This window comes from Nyctereutes procyonoides, unplaced genomic scaffold, assembly GCF_905146905.1.
Source record: "Nyctereutes procyonoides isolate TBG_1078 unplaced genomic scaffold, NYPRO_anot_genome, whole genome shotgun sequence".
Taxonomy (NCBI): domain Eukaryota; kingdom Metazoa; phylum Chordata; class Mammalia; order Carnivora; family Canidae; genus Nyctereutes; species Nyctereutes procyonoides.
Window position 1 is genome coordinate 5,125,369 of NW_026575120.1, and position 18,779 is coordinate 5,144,147.

Here is an 18,779-nt window from a genome sequence, read left to right on the forward strand (position 1 = left end):
AAATGAAAGAACTGAAAAGGTCGAAGGTTAAGGAGAGTATACTTGCCCCCTTGCCCCCTGGAGTGTGGATGGGAAGCCCATGTGCAAAATGAGCCTGAGCTAAGGAGCCCAGGACTTGCAGCTGTGTCCTGGAAGTGAGTGGCTGGTGACAGTGTGAGCTGGGCACCTCACCATCGGGTGCCCACAAAAGCCCCAAAATTGAAGCAGTGGTGGCAGTAATGTGCTTTGCCTGCTAGAGTGGCCTGCTGAGCGCTGGCATGGCTCTTCCCCCTGAGGGAGGAGACTGTGCCTGCAGCTCTGAGATCTCCAATCCACAGGCTTTCTTACCCCAGTGGGACCGTTGTCTATGTGGCTTGAGATGCTCTCTGCTGATAATGAGCGAGGCATCAGGGAGCAGCATCGCTACTCAATTGTACCTTTATTCTGAATCTCTTTTGTACTTTTGCTGGCCCTCAACCCTGGACTGGAGTTTTGAGGTCTGGCCAAGCACATGAGAGAAGCAGATATATAAAGCAGAAAACTTTTCGTTCTGCTAAAAGCTGAATTTAGAGACCCACACCTGCTTTCATGGAGCACGTACCAGTGACACCTGACCCAGTCTGAGATGAACAATCTGAGGCTCTTACCTGCCACGCTGAATTGTGGGGAGCAAAGAGAAGTTAGATGGGGGCAGATATGAAGGATAAAAGCATTCCAGGCTGAAAGACAGTATTGGCAAGACTGTGGAGCTTGGGGACCAGTGACAGAGTTTCTCAGTCTTTATTTTCCAAGTTGGTAAATGCATCCCAAGACTCTCAGCAGTTTCTAGAGAGAATTGTCTATTAATGCATTCAGTTGTTCAATAGACATTTATTGAGTGGCCACAGAGTACAAAGTAAAATGCATTAAAAGATTAATAAAGCTTATTTTCTGTCCTCAAAGAACTCAGTTTAGCAAATATTATTTATCAAGAGACAGGTGCGATGATAGAGGTTAGAACAAAATGTTACAGGAACATGAAGAATGGAGTGATTACTTGTGATTAAGCAGGTCAGGAAAGTTTTGCAGGAGAAGAGATTTTGAAATTACAAAATAGGATGGGAAAGGGCCATTTGTATTGCCAAGATGTTTAAATACGTCCAGACTTATTTTAGTTTGCCCTATTTGCAAAAATGCTTCAACCGCTGAGATGCCTATAAATTAGATGTTAATTAATGAAGTGAAAATGATGTAGGGAACAGATCCAGATTTATTTTGGATGGAAATTGAGCTCCTTGCGAAAGTCAGGTTATGCAAATAAACTAACTGCCTTTATAATTGTAAGAGAATTGGGAATGTTATTTAAATATGTTAAATATATTCTAACAGATAGTGAATATTTATAATGCCAACTCATTTTCTCCTCAAGGTAATATATAACATCATGCATTTCTAGCTCTTTTTTTGAAATAATTTTCTCCTCAATATTAATGTTTTTCTTCTCTTATGCATATAGTATATTTGCTATAGCACATTTTCTCAAGAGTGAGGGGTTCTACTATGCTTTTACTTCCTGATCTTTCTTTAAAAAAGATGTTTCTATTGACTTATAACATGCAAATCTGCACAAATCTTAAGTATGTGGGCTAATTAATTCTTACATATGTATATGTTCATGTAACTATCATTCTAATTAAAATAGAAAACATTTCTAGAATCTTTGAAGGCACTATCATATCCTCTCCCAATTAATATCCAACCCTGTAGAGGTGACTACTTTTCTTGTTCTATCACTGTAGATTAGTTTTGCCTGTTGGTGAACTTTAAGTGGAATCATACAGAACACGGCCATTCGAGTCTGGCAGCTTTAGCCCGACATTAGTATATACTGCTAAATAAATTTTCAAAATCCAACAATTGAAAGTCATAGCAACAGTATAAGAGATTTGGTATTCTCAGCCTTTTTAATTGTAGCCACTCTGTAGAGTGTATCACAATGTATCTCACTGTGGTTTTAATTTTCATTTCTCTGATGACTAATTATGCTGAAAACCTCTTCATATGCTTATTGGCCACATGTACATCCTCTTGTGAAATGTCTATTTAAATATTTTGCTGTTTTTTAAAAGTTGGATTGTCCTCTTTTTGAGTGTAGGAATTCTATTCTAAACATGGATTCTCTGACAGATAAATGTGTTGCAAATATCTTCTGGTCTTCAGCATGGCTTTTCACTCTTTTTATGGTGTCTTGTTTTTGTTGAAAAGAATTTCTTCACTTTAATGAATTTCAGATTGATCAATTTTCTCTTTTGTGGTTAGAGCATTCCATGTCCTCTTAAAGAAATGTTTGCCTCCTCAAGGGAAAGATTATAATAAATGGAAAAAATGTTTTAACATTTCTCAGAGAACGCTCAAACCTGCGTGAATACCAATTTAGATTCCTACCTTGAGACCCATATTCTAAGACATTGTTATGGAACATCCTGTGGATAGATAGAAAGAGCCCCAGAAACCAACACCAAAATACCAGTATGGGATGATTCCATTTTTAAACCAAATGGGCGAGGAGTTTTGACTTTAGAGGACAGTTACTAGAGATACATTGGATATGTATGTATTTTTGCAGTTACTAGAGAAATATTATATATTGAATAAATATATATGATATATATGTTACATAAATATTTTTGCTTTCTTATATTTCAATAATATGAAAAGCTTTCGGTGGGGGAAAGGGTGTGAGATGAGAAAATCAATTCACTTGAAAACATTAGAGCAAAATCCTTGTCCTTCCTCCCCGTAAATGCCCGATTTGGAATACCAGTCTCTCCCCTTGACCTACTTTTTATCACCATTTCAGCACACACACACACATACATAAAGAAGATCCTAGTCCCAAGGGAAGAACACGACTGAGCTATTTATGGCTTCTGAAACTTGCTCTGACTTGACAGTTCACAAACATAACAGATGGTCTATAATGACTGAACTATTGTTGGATTTGTCTACAATGGTTAATTACACACTCATTTCTTAAAATATAAGATACATGGAGGTTCGTTATTCTCACCAAAGGAATATAGTCATACTTTCATATTTAGTAAGTCATGTTATACAGTTTTATGAATAAACAGATTTGAAATAAATATATTAAAATACAATTACCATTTGCCACATTGAACATACATTTTCCAATTTTCAAATCTTTTGTAAAGCTTATAAGGTAATAGCATGCCTTTATTAAGTAATACTCTCAAATTTCTCTCTCCAACAATGTTCCAACTAGAAATTTAAAAAAAACATACTAAGCTTATATGCTTTACTAGAGTCGGAGCAAGTCACTGAAATGTTTGAAACTATATTTAAAAATTTGGCAGAGAAAAAAATTTTGCAGAAAGGCCTTCCCTCAATGTCCAGACTAAGAGCATTCATAATGCTAAGACTCTGTTTTCTATTTTTTTAGGTTTATTTTTTTATTTTAGAGCATGTGAGTGGGAGGAAGGGCAGAGAGAGAGGGAGAGAGAGAGAGACAAGCAGACTCCCTGCTGAGTGCTGAGCCTGACAAGGGACTTGATGCCGGAGCCTCCAGATCATGACTTGAGGTGAAATCGAGTTGGCCACTACATTGACTAAGACACTCAGGCACCCCTAAGATTCTGTTTTCTTGAGTTTGATCTTTTCTCAATTTGTCATGATTATTTTGGGGGGAAAAATCCAGTGCAAGAATATTAAATTTAAGATATTGAAAATGAAGATACATTCTTCTTTGTTCATTCAATTTTTTAATTCCTCATTTACGAACATGTTGTTCACATATGAACAGTAAATACAACAAAAGGGTACATGGCTTTTGTAGAAGGGGTTATGGTGGGCCTCACATGAAGAAAGCTAGTTCCACTTAGGGTGTGAAGGGCTTTAGGAAGTCTTGATAAAGACATAAAATAACTCGAAAGGTGAGTAGGCTTTTCTCTTCCCCTCCATATCTGCTCTTATTCTTTTTTTTTTTTTTTCCCAGTTGTATTCTTCACACTTGATCTCTTTTCCAAAAATGTTTTTGTGGATGTCTTATCACTGGTGCAGCCAGTGGAAGTGGAAGACAATATCTGGAAGATTCGTTTGGTCTCAGTCCTGCAGAAGTCACATCTGACCCTGGGCTCAATGTCAACAGATCACTCACCTATAACAAAGTACTTAAGATACTGCTTAGGAAGGATGCTTGCAGGATCTCAGATTAGAGAGATCCCTTGTATTTGTAGGAAAGCTCTGGAAGCCTCACTTGGGTGGCAAAGATACAGAGAATTCAGTCATCTTTGGTCTGGCTTTGAAATCCTAACAAAGGTTGGGTTTGTAGTTATTCATTCTGAGTTTGACTGTTCCTTTGTGTTCTGAAGTACCTCCCATTCTGTTCTTTGTGGAACAGGACTGCAGTTCAACTAGCAAGGAACCCAATAATGCAATTTTGAGCAATTAGATAACTTCAGGAGTTTTAGTTCAATAATTAGGATGGACATCAAATAGAGTCCAGTTTAGTTGCTCTTCCTCAGGTCCTGTCAACAACGATACTGTTTTCAGGGAGGACTAGTTCTCTACTATTTTTTTTTTCTGTTGGACTTTTTCTGAAACTTTACAGCTAATTGTTAAACAACATACACAGCAGAGTTATTCTGATAACTAATTTGTCTATTTACAAAAGAAAATGAAAGGATGCCTGGGTGGCTCAGCTGTTGAGCTTCTGCCTTCCACTCAGGGCATGATCCCGGGATCTGGAATCGAGTCCCTCATTGGGCTCCGTGGAGGGAGCCTACCTCTGTCTCTGTCTCTCTCTCTCTCTGTGTCTTTCATGAATAAGTAAATCTTAAAAAAGAAAGAAAGAAAGAAAAATGAACTATGAAGAGAGAAATCTGAACGAAAGAAATTATGTATTATTCATCCAACAACAAAAAACCCTCTTCATTATTTCTAGCATAATGTGCTAGACTCATTAATCCTGCCAAGTTATTTTTATTTTTAATTCTTTCCCAAAGGGTTATGCTTATTTTTTCACGTTGTATCAGCCACATTTCCTACTTCAAGATTATTTCTCAGTAGTTTTAAATTTGGAAGACATTTGTATTAGGTGAGAAATAATTTAGGGTTTTTTTGAAGTTTGAGCCAATCAGCAGGAAGCAAGGAGGAAGGGAGAAGAAGAGAAAGAGATATGTGTGTGTTATCTTGACAGATGCAGGGATCAAATACAGGGGGAAAAGATGCATTTTCAAGAAAAAATTACAGTTATAACAGGCCTTTCTCCAGTAGGTATTTAAAAACTATAGATCTTCTTATGATATAGTATTGCCTAGATCTGGGGTAGTAAGCTATTAGAAACCAGTCTCTGATCAATTCCCTGTGTGAAGGCATGTGGTCTAATGTAGAAACCTTATAGTCTCCTTTCAATTTGCTCAAAATATGTCTTTGTTCAAAATATGTCTGTGTTTCTATTGAAAGTCATATCTCACTCTATCCTTTTATGTTGCCCAATTTTTAGCTCAGTGACTGATATTTAGATATTTGTTGAATGACTAATAGAAAGCAGAGCAGGAAGAAAGCAGAGGAAAGGAGAACCAACTCATTGCGGTTTTCCTTCTTGTACCACTAGCAGTACCAAATAACTGACTTTTAGCTTAAAGCTCTAGTGGGGCAGCCCGGGTTGATCAGCAGTTTAGAGCTGCCTTCAGCCCAGGGCCTGATCCTGGAGACCTGGGATCAAGTCCCACATCAGGTTCCCTGCATGGAGCCTGTTTCTCCCTCTGCCTGTGTCTCTGCCTCTTTCTCTGTGTGTGTGTGTCTCTCTCATGAATAAATAAATAAAATCTTATAAAAAATAAAGCTCTAGTGAATGCAATATTAATGGGTAGCAGACCCTCCTTGACAATGTACAACTGGGCAGAATGAGAAGCAGTAGACATGACTTCTATAAGGGAATATATTACTTCTGATTTTGTCAAAGTGTTGGAAGGAAACATTATATTAATAAATGCAGACTATATTGTTAATTATGAGGCTACGAGGCTGCCAACCTTTTGAGAAAACCTTCATATCTTTTCAAAGAAATCACATGGAAGAAATGTGTGAACTTCTATTGCCTTTTTTACTCTGGATAACATATATTATATCCCAAAATAAATAAGTTTCAGACATTCTACAAATATTAATCAATATTTCTGGATCCTAAGTGAGAACTTTAAAAATCAACCTCTCTTCACAATGCATTCATCTAGAAAGGCTGTGACCTCCATCTGGGCAGAAATACACATTTCATTTTAAATTTTTAAAAAAAAGTTTCCTCTTACCTTGACTTCTGGGATCCTCACTTTTTCCTACCATTTTGACTATTCTTTCTTAATCTCATTTGTAGACCTCCTATATTTCTCCCCCCTCCCTTTAACTCTGACATGGTCTAGGCTTATGTCCAAGGATTTTTTCCTTCTTTTTATGTTCTCCCTGTAAAAGTTTCACCCACTTCTCTAGTGTCCTCTGCCTCCAGTGTCTCCAGATCTCTATCTTGAGCCCCAAACCCATTCTTGATCTCATGAGCCTTACAGTTGAGCTTCTGGATGTCCATGATGCAGATTGTAGAGGCTCATGAATCATGGTTGAGTCATCTGGTTTAAGATCTTGAAGAAGGAGTGCTGTGTTCTAGTCAAGGGCCCCTGATGAAGCTTATGGTAGAGACAGTCTGCAAAGCAAAATGGTGTGCAACAAATTGTCTACTGATGAAATGATATGAAGGTAGATAATGTTTTCTAATTAGTTTCTGTAATTGAATATGATAATTAAAACAAGTTATTTTTGGTTTTGCTAGTAATCAATTGACTACTCTCCATTAATCTGAATTACAGTGATTTGTATTTCCAGTATTTCCCTTCAAAAGTTTTTATCATTTTTTTAACTTATACTGAAAATGCTGTACCTACAAGGCCTATGAAAAATAAGCTGAGGACATCGTGTTCCATTATAAAAATGATGTACAAACTTTAATTTAAAAGATAACTCTTTCATTCCAAAGCTTTAACAGAATGATACTCAAAAAGAATTTTATCCAATTAAATTCAGGTCATTGAAAAAAGTTCAATAAAGAACATTTTCTATCTAGCATTTTCATTAGGTTAATAGTTCAGCTGTATTTCTTCCATTTTAAATGTTGATCCTAGTATCTTCAGATATGTTTAGGTATTAGCAATCCTGATACCATATTTCAGGTGGCAAATTTCAGGTGGATTTATAATTAATTAAAGGACTGTATCCCCTACCTCTCTATAAGGCTTGTCCTTAACATATTCGGCACTTCCTTCCATGATCGATAAATTCAATCTCCACGAGGCAAGGGCAAAACTCACAATTCACTTATCTTCACCAGGAGATAAAAATTTCTGGTATAGTCAGACACCCATGTTTGTTATGCTCTCTGTTTCTTTATAAATTGCCCTGTAGTGTAATTGAAGTTTGGTCCCAACAGTACATCATAATGGTTCAGAACATAAAGTCTGCAATGAGCATCTGGTTCCAAACTCAACTCCTGCTTACTCATTGAGTGACCTCGAACAAGTTATTTAATGTATACAAGCCATTGTTTCCTGACCTTAAAAATGAGAATGAACATATGCTGTTGTGAGAATTCAATGAAGAAGCATGCATGAAGTACCTAATGCAAGGCCTGAAATATGTAAGTCTGTAATAAGTGGTAGCTATTATGATTATTGCTATTATTTTTGAACACAGGAACCAGTGGTCATTATCCTCGGTGACTGCAGTGGTAACTGCACCAACTACCCTCTCTCCAGCTTGCAGTTTGGGAGGTGGTCCACATAAATCCAACCGGCCCTGTAGAGAAGTTTGGCCTGCTTCCAAGTTTGCTTAGATCTGCACGAATCACAACAGGTTCATTCATTCTAAAGCTATTATTACTGAGTGCAGACTATGTTCCATGTATCAGAGGAGGTGCTGAGGATTCAGGAGTCATCAAACAGATGGTCTGAGACTTGACTGAGGATTTTTGCTTTCAACCATGATGGAGTAACTGGTACCAAACTAGTGCTAATACCTCAAACTAGAAATCTGGTTAAAATCCATGAGTAACTGGTTTAAGGTACTGTCAGTAGGCTGTGTAGAACTGTTATAGAAGGGAAAGAGAAGAGAACAAAGTGACCACAATGACTGCCCAGCTCTCTGCCTGGAGGGAAGGAGTATCCAAGTGGAGAATGGAGGCGTGGTTGAGCTGAAGAGACAAGGCCTGGGCTCAAGGAAGTTGAGGCAGCGGGAATTGGCAGGCAGAGTCCTGGAGAAGAGAGGTGTACACAGAGCAAGAGCTCCAGGAATTGGCAAGTGGATCCCCTGGAGTGTTGAGCTGAGTACAAAGCTGTGCACGCATATGGTGAGACTCTTCAAAGGTGGCCTCTATACATTATGGAAGGAACAAGTAGGGAGTTAGAAGCTGAACAAATCCTGAAGCTTACACAGGGCCATGAGACATTTGAGTTCCAACCAGCCAGAGATATGTCGCTGAGCATCTGAGCATTCAAGAGAGACCCCCCCAAAAAAAGCCACACCTTAGAAGAAGGACTTGTCCTGAGTGAAGACTATTCTAGAACCATCCCAACTTAAATATAAGAGCTTAAATATATAGCTTAAATATAAGCTTCAAAAAGACCAAGTTGATCCACACAAGACACAGTGAAGAACTCCATTGTCATTCATTAATAAGTGAATTGAAGTGAGTTTCCAAAACTGTTTTAAATAGACAAAAAATACCATCTCTAAGTTCACTTGGTTTTGCTGATGGTTCTGAAAGATAATTGATGTACAGAATTCTCTTAGATCTATCCCTTTATCATAGAACTGTTTTTCCAGGAAGAGTAACATAGCTGAGAAGCCTATTCAGTCTTTCTAACCAAAGATACATATGCAGGATTCACTAGACTATCTCTGGGCACATTTGACTCACAAGCTCATTGAGAGATATTTTTTAAGTATTTATTTATTTGAAAGAGAGAGCGAGCATGTGGGGGGGGGGTGCAGAGGGAGAAGGAGCTCCCTCATCAGGGAGCCCAATGCAGGGCTTAATCCCAGGACCATGATCTAAGGCAGATGCTTAACTGACTGAGCCACCCAGGCCCCATCTCTTAAGAGATATTGAAGCAAGACACAGGATCTGAGGGCCTGATGCCTATCCTCTAATAGCAATTGGGGGTTTTCTTTATGGCGTATTTTATATAATTTCAGTAAACTGTGCTGCATAGAAGAAGAAGCCCTTCTAGGGTGTGGCTTTTCGGGGGGGTCTCTCTTGAATGCTCAGCAACATATCATAAGGAAGAATAAACAACTAAAAAAAAGATAAAAGACTTACATTTTTGCCATTGTGCCATTGTATTACAGAACAAAGGCAAAACAAGAATCCGATACTGCCAGGAATCAGATGTTGAAGAGCAATTTTTTTTTAATTTTTTTTAATTTTTATTTATTTATGATAGTCACAGAGAGATAGAGAGAGGCAGAGACAGAGGCAGAGGGAGAAGCAGGCTCCATGCACCGGGAGCCCGACGTGGGATTCGATCCCGGGTCTCCAGGATCGCGCCCTGGGCCAAAGGCAAGCGCCAAACCGCTGCGCCACCCAGGGATCCCTGAAGAGCAATTTTAAGTGACGAAAACAAGGTGGTACTGCAGGAATCATTCATTCGTTCTCAGCATCTGCCCACTGCCCTCTGAGGCTCCTTTCCTCTCTATGCTCTGTCATTAAATAAGAGGAGGGTGTCCATGCAGAGAGAGGTCTGTGAAACACTTTATAACTCAGGCCTTAGCCAAAGTCAAATTAGCACTTGGGAATGCTTGCAGCCACACATGAAAACCTTCCAGTTCAACCAAACCAGGAAAGGGCTGTTCTCCCTGCAGAACATCAGCTACCGAGCAGAGGGTAAAACATGAAAACAAGCAAAGATGTGCAGGCTCATTTCCTGAAGCCCTCCAGGGAAGACCAGCACGCTAACCAAATTGAAGACTCCCATCTGGAAGAGATTGCCAATAACAGTTTTCAAAATATCATGTCTACAAATAGAATATGTATTTAAGAATAGGAATAGGAAGTTAGATTTTAAAAAACCACTTGAAGATCTTATATATGACCTTTTTTTTCTTTTAAATATTTTGTTTATTCATGACAGACACAGACAGAAAGGAGAGACACGGGCAGAAGGAGAAGCAGGCTCCATGCAGGGATCCCAGTGCCAGACTCGATCCCAACCTGGGATCATGACCGGAGCCAAAGGCAGATGCTCAACCACTGAGCCACCCAGGCGTCCCTTATATGACCTTTTTTAGGAGACAAAATATGAACAGCAATGGAAGAAAAATTTTTGGTTATCAGAATAAATAAAATATATAAAAAGTTTTTTAAAATCCACTAATGGCTTAGTTACCTTTTTTTATTCTAGAGTCTTGTAATGAAACCATTTAAAATGATATTTGGTTGGCTTTTCCTACTAAATGCTTCTTTAAGAAATTTCCTCCTCAAAGCTAAAGATCCGAAGGAATTTGCGAAGTGGCTATTAACAATTAGTGAAAAGGCATTAACTTTTTAAAAAGCCTTTGAAAACAAAAGACATGAAGACCCAGAAGGATTTAGAGAGATTGTTTCTCAGACAGAAGGGAAAAATTAATGAGAGAAGTAAGAAGGAGCCACCTATTCTCTAAGTGCCCAGCCCAGGCTCCTGTGTGCTGATGTACTTGTCACCCCTGACATCTCGGTCTACGAAGTGCTCCTGTTTTGACCAGCTTGACAAGACATTCTCTTCATTTTTGTCTTGCGTCCCCACAAGCAATCTGTCAATCTCTGCTATAGGTTCTTCTACCTTGGTCCATGTGAAAACTCTTTCCTTCCTGGGAAACACATATTCTTCTCTTTGGTCCATGCTCTAGACTCCAACTTAAAAAAAATCAAATTCCATGAGTATTGTTATGTTTTGGATTTTCCTCTCTAACAGTGGCATCTATGAGGTTTAAACTATGTGTATCCAGTGTGTAGAAATATTCTTAATGAGTAAAAGTGGTGGAACGATAGTTTTGACCTCAAGATGCTTTGAATATTCTCATCCTGGTGGACAATTCATCCAAGATGGCTAAGACGGTTGGTCCTTTGCTTTCCCTTTAGGTAGAACTCTACTACTTACTTTCTAAATGAATGGTGTGTGCAAGTGCTTGGCAGGTGTGATAGACCTCACCAGGACAACTCTTCCCAAGGGAAATTGACAGCTGAGCAAATTGAGAGTTTGTGTTAAGAGCATAATAACCCTTAAGCTTCTTTCAGGTTCTATAAGTTACTCAGAGTTTCAGAGAAGGAATAATAAATCCACTATTTTATTAGTTCAAAAAGGCTAACCTACAAAATATGTATTTTCCCTTCAAATTGTTCTCTGGCTGCCACACAATTTGGCATGATCAAATTGCTTATGTGGCATTTGGGTCAAGAGCTCTGATCAAGATGATGTCAGTTGGGGCTAGCTTCCGGCCAACACACAACAGGTCAAACCCTGGAAGGGTCACACCCTCTCTTCAAAGTGTCTCTCCCTCAAGACCGGCTACATAATTGGAGGAGCTCGGTGCAAAACAAACACGTGAAGCCATTTGTTGGAAAATTATTAAGAATTTCCAGACAGTGACAGCAGAGCATGAAACCCATCCATGGCAACTTCCAAGCCAGATGCACAGGTTGCACACTCGTGATAGCAGTCAGGCTCCTCCTGTCTCCTTGCCCTGTCCTTCCGTCACTGGGACTGATGTGTCCTCTCTCTTGCTCATTTACAACAGAGTGAAAGTAGTTAGAACCTTCCTCAAGAGGTAGAGTCTTCCCAAGCTTAGTAATCATATCTCCCAAGTTAGAGAAAAGAAAAAGCGTCACTCTGCTTGCAGATCTGATGAAAACAAACTCCATTTCTGAGTACGGGCTATACAAAATTCTTTGCCTGAAAGAGTCCAAAATCATTTTAATGAAAGTAGCGGAATAGAGGAATGAGAGGAGTAGCTTTTTGGGTTTCTTCCAGCTTTTAAGTTTCTAGAACTCCATAAACATGTGTGAGTGTACTATATGCTTATTCTATCTCTGGGCTGTAATTGCTTCAATAGTAGGAGAAACACATCTACTGTGTGTAGCAAGCCATTGTCTCTTTCCTTCAAGTATATTAATACAAGTTAGAAAAAAATTGAGAAGGAGTCTTAAAAAAATATATGAGAACCAGTCTGGTCCTGGTGGGAGGGGTACGAGAAAAGCAGTCATGGTTGAGGGATTTATTTCTCTGATGGAAGATAACTCTGTATTGCCCTAAATGTGCCCAGTGGATTGCCTAGGGCTCCAAGATAAAAGGACTCCATACTCAAATAAGAGTAGGAAATGCTGCATTAGGGGCGCCACATTAAAGTTTCCTAGATGGCCTGCAGCTTACAAAGGAAACAAAAGCACAGAGAAAATCTATAACCCATTCATTTCCACTTTGTATAACCCAGTTTTGCCCAAACGCATTCATCTAATCACAGAACTCTTTCTTTATGTAATAACTATTAAAATCCTGGCATTGAGAACTGGCGTGGAACGAGCACGCTTTGGGAAATGCTGATTTAATGAGTCTAGGGAGACCGTAGGAAGGGAATTCATCTGTTGAGCACCTTCTAGATTCCAGGCACTATTTTATGCAACTGACCTCCCTAACTCAATGAATAGAACAACCAGCCTCCAGAGGTGGTTCTCAGGATCCCAATGTTGTATACAAGGTGAATATGTGAAGTAACTTCCATGGAGCCGCAACTTCCAGTGGTTTGGGATTTCGTGCCAGTGTCTGATTCTGGCACACTAGGCCCCTTCCTCTAGAGCACTCCAAATAACAGCGAGGAGAAAACCCCATAAAGCATAACACCTTATGAATGCATGCTCTCCGTTCTGAAGACTGAGTCTTACATAAGATACGTGGAATTTTCTTAGCAAATTTTTCATAAATGAAACAACACAAATGCCTTTTCCTGTGGCCTGCCATCTGTTGTGTGACCCGAGATAAATCTTTTCACAACAAAGCGAGGCTGAACAATTGTACCAAATAACTAAGGTGCAGAATGCAGCATACCTCTGTGGAGAACCAGAGCTCATGAGCTGGTCCGAATACTGTTAAATTAAACGAATACCGAGAATGTTCTAAATCCCACCCAATGCATTCTAGAGATAAATGTGTGAGGAGCTTAGCCTTTAAAGGAGATTTACAAACATTTATTAACCAAGCTACCAGAGGCAAAATGGACTTTCAGGTTTACATTAACTTCTGCTCACATCCTGATTTATTCCCTATTCTTAAAACTGAAACAAATTTGCTCTTGAGCTGCTTTTTCATTCTGTCTGAATAATTCAGTGTTTTATACTTGGTAGCTCCTCCAGATTTTCAGGAAACACTCAATCTTTAATTGGTGAATCATTGCACATATTAATATTAAGGCAAGTGGTCCATAAATAAAGCCAATGTGGAATTGAGGCTGTGTGGAGTAGACACTTGTGAAAGCAGACAGAGAGAAATAGAAACATCGGTATGGTAAAATGGGGTAAACTAAAGAGCCTGCTTGGCCCAGACCTTAGAGGGAGGGAAGACCCATTCAGGGAAAGCCCACTTCATGTCAGTACTTGGGTAAGCAGGGATTAATTAAAGACAAGTGGGGGGCTGACTGTAAGGCAGTCCACGTGCAAACACTGCCGCATAGCTGGTAACTAGGACCCGAGATGATAAGAGTAACCACTTCTCCCAGCAGCTGTGGGGTCTGATCACCATATCAGGGAGCAGCACCCCTTCCCTGATGCTGGTGTTAGGGTAAAAAAAGTAGCAGTCACCCATGCAGTACTGTTCCCCAAAGAGCCATAGTACCATGAGGCACCACCACATCAGAGACCAGCAAGGGGTCGAGATGAGAGGGACAAGAGCCAGAGCAGCTCATTGTGGAACACACAGGAGAAGAAGCCCCTGAAAATTCTGAGAAAGAGGTGAGAGGATTCTTGAGGGTGGCTAATTTCTTGGCAAGCTTCCATGTGGGACTACACCAGAAGTGGGATTCGCTGTGATGGTGGCAGGCTGAGGGGGTCCTTCCGAAAATGAAACGCTGTATAAACATCTAGTTCGGGTTGTATTGGCTAGACTGGCTATTGCTTGTGTCTCTCCAGGCCCCACTGCTCTAGCAAAATCCTCTCCACCTGACCATTGGTGCGGACACCTGACCCACGCCAGGCCAATCCCAGTGTGTCATGCCCGCAGGTGACTGTGACTAGTACAGGTGTGAGCACATCACCAAGACTGAGTCGATTAGAATAGATCCTTGAATTGATTTGAGCCTGCATTCAAATAAATAACAAAATGTTTATAATATACTTGGGGAAATTTAAACACTGGATACTTAATGATATTAGGGAATTATAATCAGTGTTTTATGTGTGATGTAGTATTGTCCTTATCTTTTAGAGCTACACACAGGAACTTTTAAGGATGGAAAGACTTGAAAGGTGATATGTGAATCACAATGATCAGAAAAATTCAAGGAGATGAGGGTAGATGAGACAAAACTGTCCATGTTGAAGCAGGATGATTGGTACATTGGGGGCTCTAACACTATTGTCTCTACTTATGCCAATGCTCCAATTTTTTCATACGTATGAAAGAAACTCTTGAGATTTTATCTACTGAAGCTGAAGGAGAGAAGTGCTGTTTCCTCTGAGATCACTATGCTCAGAACTGCCAGCAGCCGTGTGCTCCATCCCCAGACAGAGCCCATCTGTATTAAGCGCCGAGACCTTTCCTGCAGAGGGAGCCGGAGCCAGTGGACAGAGAGAGAGGCTGCTGACTCATAGGTGGCCTCCCAGGATTTTATTGATTCACCTGGAGAGCTGATCACCAATGAAGCTGATCACATACGATCCCTTTGCATCAAATGTACACTTGTTTATGTCAAGACATGTAGGTATCTGAGCGTAGAACACAACATGGAGGCTCTCTATATAGAATCATGTAACTTTTTCTCCCAACATAATTATCCAGACACTATTTCCTGAATAACTCACAACTTTCCTACCAGTTTGATATGGCCTTTTAAATCAAATCCCAAATACCTAGGTCTGTATAGGCCACCATTCCACTATTATGTTCTTCTGAGTTGCACGTTTTCACACGAGTCCCCTCTAGGTTAGCTATTATGCCATACAGCATGCTGCAGAATCTGAAAGTGCAAGGTCCTCTTGGAAAAGTTATGCTCATTTCTCAGCATTATTCAGTATGTTAATCTTGTCCAGTTTTTTTTAAAATTCCACTGAGATTTAGACTATAGTTGCATTACTATATATATCAATTGTTTTGGGTGGGAGGCGATTTAAAGGGCCTGGGATATCTTAGTAAGCTTTCTGAAAATTGCAGAGTCAGAGTTTATATATTCTAAAAGCCTAGATATGAGAATTCAAAGTGCATAGTATTTCTGATTTTCTTTCTGGTAAAAAGACCTTGTAAAATTCTGAGTTCTTTATTTGATGTTTCTAGTAGATTTTTTGTTCAGAGTTCTCCTTTACTTCCAGTAGCATGGGTAATGCATTTTTGTTTCACCACTATTTATCTGAAAAGCATTGATCTCCACTTACTTCTAATGTAGATTTTAATTTCTGACAGATTTTATCAAAGCCAGGTCCTGTATTTTTCCTTTGCGTGGCTGCTATATTCCAGAAAAGGCGAGCATATGTTTGGGAATTAGGCTCCCCCTGCTGGCAGATTTAGCACCTTATAGTGCATCTCAGGTCTTTAAAAATCCAGTTCTGTTTTACAGCATCTTGGACCTAAGAGATTGAAGTGTTTTCTAAATTCTCTCTAGGCAGTCTGCATCGATAAGATTTATTGACGTAAAACTTAGAAGACCGTAAAATTAATTCTAAAATATACAAACCAGGAACTATGAAAGAGGAGCAATCACTATAGTTTGAAGACCGTTATGTGCTGGCAAATGTTTAACAGCCAGTTCCCTGACAAGCACTGATTTGTAGCATTTGCTAATGTTTGCAGTGTAAATACTTCCACCATGGTCCATTCCACCAGGGCTCATTTCATTGGCTACCGATGCGAAGTCATTGAACGTGAAGCTAGGTAGAGATGCTCATAGTTGGCTCCCACTAGTTGGCTCCGGTACACTGCCACTTGGAAGATGTGGGAAGGCTTGCTCTCCATCCTATACTCTGCATAAGTTATGTGAGAGGAAAAACAAAATTAGGTGCTTTACAGTTAGATAAATTTGAATTCAAATCCCACGCCACTGCTTTCTGGCTCTAGGCATTGTGTTCCTGGGATTAAGCATTCTTGACTCTGAAATGATTTGATAATACCCACCTGGTAAAATTATTGTTAAAAGCTAAGTAGGATGATGTATATAAATCACCTCAACAGGACATGGATTTTTTATAAAATGGCAAGTTAACTCTCCACAAAGACACAGAGGAGGAAGGACCATCTGGGTGAGAGTACAAGATAACCAGACACAAAGATGCTTAGCATGCGCTGGAGTTAGGGCTGGCATTCATCTTTGATGGCAGAGAGTTTGTAGCTGCTTAGCTCACTGGGAGGAAGTCATTCTGATTATAATTAAAGATACATACTGGAGGAATATGAAGCAGTAATAGCAGATAAATAATACTGTATTTTGGGGAAAAAATACTGTATTTTGGGTTTGATTGCATAAAAGGCAAGAAAAAGCAATTTATTCTCAAATAATAGAGGACATGTTGTCTCAGAATATCTGGTCCTGGCCCCAATAGCAGAAGGAACAAGACATACTTGCCCCCTTGTCTCCCGCTGCAGTGCTGAATTTATTTCTAGACTATTTTCAGTAGGGGAGGGATCTCACATAAAGTGAAAACTGTCACTTGGTTCCAACTTAAACCTGACAAAGACCCAAGGCCTTGTTCATCTCCTATCTCTGTTTAGGTATTAAAGAGACTCCTGGGGTGCTGAGGACTCGCTGCCCATCAGCATCCCATAAGCCCTTTGTGTCTGGGATCCTATCAGAGGACTTCCCCAGGGATTGCCCCCAAGGAATTGAAAAAGGCTCTCAAAACTCAAGTTTTGAGAAATGCCTTCTCTTCTATAAATTTCATTTCTTCATAGCATTAAACTCAGGATGTCAAAACTTTTTTTTTTCTCCTTCTGATTACTGTGTTTTGGGAGCCAGGAATGGGTTTCCGAGATCACTTTCCTTAGGAGGATTTCTTTAAAAAAATTTTTTTTTAATTTATTTATTCATGAGAGAGAGAGAAAGGCAGAGACAGAAGCAGGCTTCTTGCAGTGATCCTCATGTGGGACTCGATCCTGAGACTCCAAGATCATGTCCTGAGCCAAAGGCAGACACTCAACTGCAGAGCCACGCAGGCATTCCTTCCCTAGAAGGATTTCTAGCAGGAAAAGCTTATAGGATACTAAGACAATTTTTTAAGCTTTGTCTTTAAAAAAAAAAGAAAAAAAAAACTGTCTGGGACAAGCAGTTTTCGGAATCCCCAAACCAAGGAAGGAGGGGAGGAGAGAGGTCAAGGATCAGGGACAATAAAGGCATGAGCAAGTTCCAAAGATCACCGTGGCCATTCCAGTGAGGGCGGAGGGGATCACAGTCTGCCTCAACTGAAGCTGGAAGGAAGGCAGTCAGACTGCAGCAAGGACTTCCCAGGGGTCAGAGATACAGGATTGACAAGGGAAGCAGGAGGGGTAGCTCTCTGTCGGATCCCAGAGACCCCTGGGAGAGGGAGGATGGGCATCCAAGGTGGCAGCTATTTTCAGAGCAGCATTTCCAGGAGTAACAGTTATCTTATGATTGCTTAGATGTTTGTTATCCATTACCACAGGGGCATCGGAGATATATATTTTTTTAAGATTTTATTCATTTATTCATGAGAGACGCAGAAAGAGAGAAAAAGGCAGAGACACAGGCAGAGGGAGAAGCAGGCTCCATGCAGGGAGCCCGATGTGGGACTCGATCCCGGGTCTGCAGGATCATGCCCTGGGCCGAAGGCAGGCGCTCAACCGCTGAGCCACCCGGGGATCCCCGTCGGAGATATTTTAAATATGTCCCTACCCCCGAAGAATAAGATACTTTTCGACTAGTCCAGTAAAAAGCATGAAAATTAACCGAACATTTTTGCCTTGTCAACTCCTAATGAGTACAGTATTCAGAGAATCAGTTCTAGAGAGGGTTTTTTACTTTTTCTTTCTTTCTTTCTTTCTTTCTTTCTTTCTTTCTTTCTTTCTTTCTTTCTTTCTTTTCTTTCTTTCTTTCTTTCTTTCTTTTTTTTTATTATTTTCCAGTCAAACACAGATCATTTTGGAGGGCCCTGAAGAATAGGACACCACGAAGAAATTCTGAAAACTCGAATATTTTCTTCCAATCCCAGTTGTCACTCTCAGGGCACTTTCTGCTCCCCGGGATTATGAAGCGCTGCGGTGCACGGAGGGCAGGGTGCGGCTGCCTTTGCAACATCTCCCCCAGCAAGTCCACCCTTAGAAGCCTGCACACAGGGTTCCAAGCAGATCTAAGCTCTGAGCAGCCCCTGGTCCTGCCAAATCCTTGTATGTTCCCTTATTTCCCAGCCTAGAGAAGAGGGGGAAGTTTATTTAGTGCATTCAGTTTTAGCTCTTTGTAACTGGACTTTTAACCAAGTAGAAGGTAGGTTTTTATTTTTTAAAAGAAGGTTTTTTTATTAAAAAAAAAAGTGTGTGCGTGTTTTTAAAACTTTTGGGGGTAGGAAGCCTTTTTAA